The sequence below is a fragment of the Mandrillus leucophaeus genome, unplaced genomic scaffold, assembly GCF_000951045.1.
Source record: "Mandrillus leucophaeus isolate KB7577 unplaced genomic scaffold, Mleu.le_1.0 Scaffold262, whole genome shotgun sequence".
Lineage (NCBI taxonomy): Eukaryota > Metazoa > Chordata > Mammalia > Primates > Cercopithecidae > Mandrillus > Mandrillus leucophaeus.
In genome coordinates this window covers 1,778,463-1,786,349 of record NW_012102721.1, presented here as the reverse complement: position 1 = coordinate 1,786,349, position 7,887 = coordinate 1,778,463, and the positions used below count along the sequence as shown (strand labels likewise).

At 46.3% G+C, this 7,887-nt stretch overlaps 1 long non-coding RNA gene and 1 pseudogene across 2 annotated transcripts in view; one reads left to right on the top strand and one right to left on the bottom strand.

The window, feature by feature from the left end:
• The window catches only part of LOC105542572, a 10,745-nt gene extending 4,506 nt beyond the window's left edge, over positions 1–6,239 (bottom strand). Inside the window, exons 1-2 of the long non-coding RNA XR_001006496.1 lie at positions 6,113–6,239; positions 4,703–4,867 (exon numbers count right to left, since the gene is read on the bottom strand). This is a non-coding gene — a long non-coding RNA (uncharacterized LOC105542572). The remainder of the gene's footprint in view (positions 1–4,702; positions 4,868–6,112) is intronic.
• A 722-nt stretch (positions 6,240–6,961) lies between these two features.
• Positions 6,962–7,887, top strand: part of LOC105542590 — a 6,125-nt pseudogene continuing 5,199 nt past the window's right edge. The window contains exon 1 of the transcript XR_001006500.1: positions 6,962–7,875. The product of XR_001006500.1 is annotated as a putative uncharacterized protein encoded by BRWD1-AS2 (transcript). The remainder of the gene's footprint in view (positions 7,876–7,887) is intronic.

Genomic DNA, 7,887 nt, shown 5'->3' with positions numbered 1-7,887 from the left:
CTCTGTCACCCAGGCTGGAGGGCAGTGGTGCGATTTTGGCTCACTGCAACCTCTGCCTCCCAAGTTCAAGCGATTCTCCTGCCTCAGCCTCCTGAATAGCTAGGATTACAGGTGCCCGCCACCACGTCCGGTTAATTTTTTTGTATTTTCAGTGGAGACGGGAGTTTCACCATGTGGTCAGGCTGGTCTCGAACTCCTGACCTCAAGTGATCTGCCTGCCCCAGTCTCTCAAAGTGCTGAGATTACAGGTGTGAGCCACTGCACCCAGCCTTGTCTTCAGATCTAACCACAGTGGCTGAAAGATTTGAGTAAATGTTGAAAGCATAACTATCTCTAATTTGAGGGACTGTCTAGTTGAGCAATTTTTCATTAAACCACCAACAAATATTTATTGCACGCCTACCATATGTATGTCAGGACTCATTATAGCCCTGCAGGTGTATCAGAGAGCAAAACAGACCCAGATCTCTGCCTGCCTTCATAGAACGGCAGGAGATAGACAATAAACAAAATAGACGGGGACACGTTACAGTAGGTTAGAGAATCAACAGTGCTATGCAGGAAAAGAACACAGGAAGAGTAAAAGAGAAATGGGCTCAGAGTGAGGATACGTTTAAATTGTACTGAGGGTGGTTAGGGAAGGTCTCATTGAAAACATGACATTTGAGCCAAGACTTGAAGGAGGGGAGGGAGTCAACCATGCAGTTTTTCTAGGGAAGAGCATTCTTGCACAACAAACAGCAAATACAAATGCCCTGAGGCAGCCATGGGCCAGGCCTGCATTGGGGACGTCAGGCCGGAGCGAGGCTGGAGCAGTATGAGAAGGCGAGCAGTCAGGTGAGAGGTCAGACAAGCCAGAGAGAGGCTAGATCGTGTGGACTTGGGCTTTTCCTCTGGGTCTGATGGGAGGCTCTGGAGGATTTTGACAGAGCAAGGACAAGTCTGTTTTTAGTTGTTTTTTTTTTGAGATGGAGTTTCACTCTTGTTGCTCAGGCTGGAGTACAATGGCTCAATCTCAGCTCACTGCAACCTCCGCCTCACGGGTTCAGGCGATTCTCCTGCCTTAGCCTCAGCCTGCCTGGGAGCTGTAGTCCCAGCTACTGGAGAGGCTGAGGCAGATAATTTCTTGAACCCGGGAGGCGGAGGCTGCAGTGAGCCGAGATCATGCCATTGCACTCCAGCCTGGGCAACAGAACAAGATCCTGTCCTCCATCCCCTTCCCCCCACAAAAAAGATACGACTCTAAGATTTTTGAAAAGAGGTTAACGGCTTGGGTGTGGTACTCACACCTATAATCCTAGCACTTTGGGAAGCTGAGAAGGAGGATTGCTTGAGCACAGGAGTTCGAGACCAACCTGGGCAACATGATAAAACCCTGTCTGTAGAAAAAAATGCAAAAACTAGCCAGTTGTGGTGGTGGGAGGCAGAGGTGGGAGGATCAATTGTGCCTGAAAGATCGAGGCTGCAGTGAGATGTGATTGTGCTACTGCACTCCAGCCTGGATGACACAGTGAGACCGTTTCAACAAGAAAAAAGAGAGAAGCCCAACTCCTTAAGGGGCAGGGGAGGCAGTGGTATTAAAGCCCAGAGCGGGTCTCTATGTGCAAAGAGAGTTGTCCCACACAAACAGCAGCTACTATCAACCTGTGGCTTGGCAGGAAGAGAGCTGGGAAAATGGAAACTCCAACCTTGCTCTCCTCCTACCCTTCCATCTTCGGCTGAGGCCTCTTACTGGATGAATCCCACTGGAAACTCAATGGCAAGGGAGCCGTGGCTTTACCGCACAGTCATCTTTCCTGGGTGTGGAGCAGGGAGGGAGGAGAGTAGAATGTCCTCCACGGTGTTAAAAGCAAGCCAAGGAGTTTGGATTTGAGGTGACAGTGAATGAGAAAGATGTGAACAGAGAAGCACTATGTTAAGTTGTACTTAGGGATTTTAAAAGTAGTGACAGGATTATCTCCAAAGAAGATACAGAAGTGGCAAAGAAAATAAAAATAAATAAATGAAAAAAAAAACTCATAAAAGTAATGACAGGATTAATTAAGTGGGGAGTCAGGGAGAACTTTGAGGAGGATACTCTTTGATGATTAAGGGCCCGAACTAAGTGACAATGGAGAGAAAAAGAATCATTCTTATATAACAGGGTCATGCTGAGAGCTGGGCATTGTTCAGAGAGCTTCACAGGCATGTTCTCTGGAAATGCTCACGAACACATCTAGCTATCTCATGATCCTTAAATAATGCATGGAAATGGTTTAGGACAGAGTCCAGCATACAAACATAATGTTATTAGCTGTCATGCTCATTTTAAAGATTATTAGAGAAAACAAACAGAAAAATATCTGAGCCAAGAGGTTGCCCAACTCCGACATCCAAACACACATTCTGATCCCAGCTCCCATGTTCCCAAGGTCTTGTCCAACCACACTGTGTTTTCTTTAGTGCTGTGAGAAACGTTTCAAAGTAAGAACGAGTAAGACTTGCAGACAGACATGGGCCAGTGCCTGCAAGCTGGGAACAAATAGGACAGAAGCCAATGGCAAGGGAGAGGCCGAAGTTGGAGAGGGAAGAGATAAATGTGGAAACAATTTGCTGAGGAAGGCAGGGACAAGTAGCATTAAGGGGACAGCTGGTTGGGTTAGATTTAAAGGGAAGAAAAGGTCCTGTGGGAAAGATGACACCACTAGTAGGTGGAGGAAGGGCCTCAGGAATTAAATGCAATATAATATCTACTAGTGACTAAGGGCTTATCAAAAGATCAGATACCTTCTTCATTTTTACTTTGAAAGTCCTCAAAAAATTGATCAAAGTCTGGGTGTGGTGGCTCACGCCTGTAATTCCAGCACTTTGGGAGGCCAAGACAGGAGGGTCATTTGAGGCCAAGCAATGCAGTGAGACCCTGTCTTTAAAAAAAATAAAAAATAAAAAAAAAATAAATAAATAAATACAATCTATCAAAGTGTTAACTCTCCTCTTCCTAGGGAATTTATCTAACAGAAGTCCAGGAAGATCAAGGTGGGAGGATCACTTGAGGCCAGGAGTTTGAGACCAGCCTGGGCAACAGAGCAAGACCCTCATCTCTACAAAAAATTAAAAAAAAATTAGCCAGGCATGGTGGTGCACATCTGTAGTCTCAAGCACTTAGCAGGAGGATTGCTTGAGCTCAGGACTTTGAGGCTGCAGTGAGCTATGACTGCACCACTGCACTCCCGCCTGTGTGACAGAATGACATACTGTCTCTAAAGAGGAAAAAACTGAAAAAAAGCCCAGGAGCCAGGGAAGACTTTCAACACATATTTTGTTGAATGAATGAAGTGATCCAGGCTTTTGTGCGCATTTCATTTCACCTCTAGGTGCTGATCCAGTTTGTGGTATAGTGTTCTGGAGGTCCAACATCATCTACTTCCTGCCCCTCAGAGGTATGCTCATGTTGTGTGTGCATCAACATCAGGATAGCCTCCTGAATGAACCTAAATTCAGTTAACGTAAATTTGCATTAAAACTAATATTAGGCTTTGTATTATGTATCTTAGTTGTTTTGCATGATCTCCATTGCCCACAGATTTCCTTATATCATTTTTTAGAGTCTTTTGAAATGCACTCTAATCTACTAATTCATTCCATTTTGACCACTCTCTTATGTGAATTGTTGGAATCAGACTAGTTTGGTCACCATTTTCTAGATATGCATTCACATTTAATGCTGTTGGGCTTCCTAAGTGGTGACTTGGAAGGCCTTACTAAATTTTATTTTCCTCTCATTCACAGACAGATTTAAAAAAAAAAAAAGCTTTCCATGCTTAAGCAAATTCTTAAACTTTATTAGCCTTAGTTCCTCATTCTTTTTTGAGACAGGGTCTTGCTCTGTTGCCAGGCTGGAGTGCAGTACTACCACCATAGCTCGTGACAGCCTTGAACTCCTGGGCCCAAGTGATCTCCTGCCTCAGTCTCCCCAACAGCTCGAACTACAGGCACCCAACACCATGCATGGGGTAATTTTTTCATTTTTTGTGGAGAGAGGGTCTCACTACGTTCAAGACCAGCCTTGAACTCCCGGGCTCAAGCGATCCTCCTGCCTTGGTCTTCCAAAGTGCCGATAGTACAGATGAGAGCCACTACAACCGGCCTAGTTTCCTCATTCTTAAAATGGGAATAACACAATCTAAGACTTGCCTGTGGTAAATGAGATTACACATATACTTATGTGGGTTTTCAAATGTCAGCTCTCTGATGCACTAGCTGTGCAATCTTGTGTAAGTCTTCTACTTTTCAGGTCCCATTTTCCTCTTTCGTGAAACGTGGCCAAGGGAGAAAGGACTCTGCAGTGTTTGTGTTTTCAGTCTAAGGTAATACTGTCGACTTGGGATTGCAGTCCAGCCGCCACTTACCAGCTATATGCTCTTGGGCCATACTCAAATCCCTCCACGTCTCAGCTTTCTCCTTGTGCAGTGAGCCTATCATCGACATCTGAGAGCTGTTTATCCAGTCAGGAGTTGCTTGCCACCGGCTAAGACATTGGTTCCCTTGAAAATGCAACCCTATAGCTTAATGTCACCTGCTGTTAAGATTTTCCAACATTTACTTACCATATAGCTTTCTTGTGGTGAAACTCAAGTTATTTTCATTTACCCAAAAGCAAACCTCAGTGTGTATGTAAGGAATGGCTTGGATTGAATTGTGTGAGGAATACACCGATTCTTGCCTTGTTTGGAGGCCACTTCTGGCGGGTACCCACTAAGGAGTTGCTCCTGGACAGCGTATTTCCTTTTCCTCCTCCTGGTAGGCACAAGTGAGTTGTATCTGAGTCTTTTGACATCTGGGAGTTGAATGGGGAAGATATTCTCCCTCTCATTAGAAATCTTTTTTCCTATTCAAAATCTAGAAAGAATATTTGTCATGAACGTGACAGTAAGTTGTAAAAGGACTCCCAGGGCGCTTGCAAAGGAAAACTCATGTCATCATGTTTTTTTTTTTGTTTTTTTGTTTTTTGTTTTTGAGACAGGGTCTTGCTCTGCTGCCTAGGCTGGAGAACAGTGCTGTGGTCATGGGTCACTGCAGCCTCAATCTCCCAGGCTCTAGCCATTCTCTTGCCTCAGCCTCCTAAGTAGCTGGGGCTACAGGTACACACCTACCATACCTGGCTATTTTTTATTTTTTGTATAAATAAAATGGGGTCTCACTATGTTGCTCAGGCTGGTCTCGAACTCCTGGGCTCAAGCAATCCTCTGGCCTTGGCCTCCCAAACCACTGGGATTACAGGTGTGAGCCACTGTGTCTGAGCTCGTGTCATCATTTCCGATCTCCTGTAATGGTTACTATGCTGCCAACCACCAGAACTATAATTTCAGACAATGACCCGAGCTTGAAATATAAATTCTTGTTAATATCTTTTGGGGGTTTTTATCTTATGCCCTTGTTACAAAATGAAATGCACAACTCCTTGGTCAATCATTGAAAGTTTAAATTCTCCCCTGATGTCTTTGTCATTTGGTAACATTGGTAATCTTGCAGCATCAGATCACACTGTACCATAGTTATCAATGCACTGTAACTTCGAATAATCAAGTTGTTGCAAGCAGTTACTCATGTTAACAATCTAGCTACCAGCTTGTATGCCCTACCTTATTTGTTGGCACAACCTCAGCAAGCCCCAAACGAGATTTTTGTGATTTTTTATTTCCCAACTTCATCTTGCAGACTTAATGTCCTACATATTTCTGAACTTGTCTCTTCACTATCCTTATAACCAATGCCCTCATATATCTTTTCTATTTCAGGGGTCTGTTAAGTGCCTCTTGGTCTTAACTTTCTCAAATCTATCCCAAAATAGAAAATGATTCCTTCCTGGCTTAGAATCCTTCAACTGCTACCAATTTCAGCTTCTGACATCATGATCCCATCCTCTCCGAAGTCACCCCAAGTAGTCACACTAAACTTCGGATTCCTTAAACTAAAAATTATATTTATGTCTTGGCCCTCTGTTGTTTCTATGTCTGAAATCCCTTTACACACATTGTAGGCCTGGATAACCCGAACTTCCCTAACATTTCCCCCACGCAGAGGCAAGTTGATCCTCCTATCTCTGCCCTAAATCGTGTCATTATTTGCTTACATCTGTTTCCCCTAAGAGACGCTGAAGTCTTTGATGGCAAAGCTGTGGCTCATTTCCCACTCCTTTTTTTTTTTTTTTTTTTTTAAAATCACCATCACTTGTTACTGCTTGCTGAGTTAACAGATGTAAGGAGTTAACTTATTGATGCACTAGCTCAAACATGTTTAGATTGTTACCTCACAGATACATATTTGAGACAGAGTCTCGCTCTGTTGCCCGGGCTGGAGAGCAGTGGCACGATCTCAGCTCACTGCAGCCTCTGCCTCCGGGGTTCAAGCAATTCTGCGTCAGCCTCTCAAGCAGCTTGGACTATAGGCGCGCACCCCCGCAGGTGGCTAACATTTTGTATTTTTAGTAGAGACGGGGTTTCACCATGTTGGCCAGGATGGTCTTGATTTCCTGACCTCATGACCCGCCCGCCTTGGCCTCCCAAAGTGCTGGGATTACAGGCGTGAGCCACCACGCCTGGACAGCCTTACAGGTATCTGTATCTATTTATAAATACATATAAAAGCTTTTGGCCAGGCGCGTTGGCTCACGCCTGTAATCTCCAGCACTTCGGCAGGCCGAGGCGGGTGGATAACCTGAGGCCAGGAGTTCGAGACCAGCCTGGCCAACACGGTGAAACCCCCGTCTCTACTAAAAATATAAAAATTAGCCGGACGTGGTGGCACGTGTCTGCAATTCCAGCTACTCGGGAGGCTGAGGCTGCAGTGAGGTGAGATCACACCACTGCACTCCAGCCTGGGGGACAGAGCAAGACCCTGTCTCAAGAAAATAAATAAATAATCAAAAAAAAGCTTTTGCTATTTGGTGTAAATAAAAGCCAACTGTATATGGTGCTTACTATATGCCAGGAACACATTAATTCATTAAATCCTCACCACTTTATGAGGCAGGCACAAATATTGTCTGTTTACTAGTGAGGAATTATCTACGGTTTACTGGTAAGGAAAACTGAGACCCACAGGTTGTGACTTGCTCAAGGTCAAGCTGGTGGAGCCAGGACAAGGTGCAGGCAGTGAGTCCTGCCCCAGAGTCTGACCTGAACCACATTTAACCTCTATGTGGTGCGTGGGTTATTGCCATGAGTAAGAATCAGAACGTTAAGGCGCACTCCAGGAAGGCAGGGACACCATTTAGGGTCACCGCTGTACTTTAGGGGTCAGAGCAGGGCAGGCTGGATGCGCTGAGGAAACTCATACAGTTAGGTCAGAAGCCTGGCAAGACAAGGGAATTCTCTGGTCCTCGTCCACCTCTCCAACCTCACGTCTACTAGTCTTCCAAGAGGATTCTAACTACAAATGGCTCCCGAGTTTCCGGCTTCTCTTCTCAGGGAGGGTCTGCGGCCCGTTGCACCGCCTTCTCCCCGCAATCCCGTTTTCCCGTCCATGCCTGGACGGATCCGGCCGAGCCGTCAGCCGCAGCTGCGCGCTGCTCCCCCGACTCGCACCCCCTCGGCGAAGCGCTGCATTTTATGTAATTTTCTACCAGGCTGCTGGCTTCTGGGGGCTGCGGCTGGGTCTCGGCGGCCTTCAGCGCTGCAGACGCTCCGGCAACGCCGGTATCCGAGGCCCCCGCCCTAGACTCGCGGGTCCGGGCGGCGTTACCCCGTGCGGGAGGCGCGGCGAGCCAATCCTCACTTTCAAAGCTTTCGCGTCCTGGAAGTCTATCGTGGGGGGCAAAACGCGCTGGCCCCAGACGACCGGTTCGTGAAATCACCCTTCCGAGCGACCCGGAGCGGGCGACCCTGCCGAACCGCGGCTCGGGGCCCT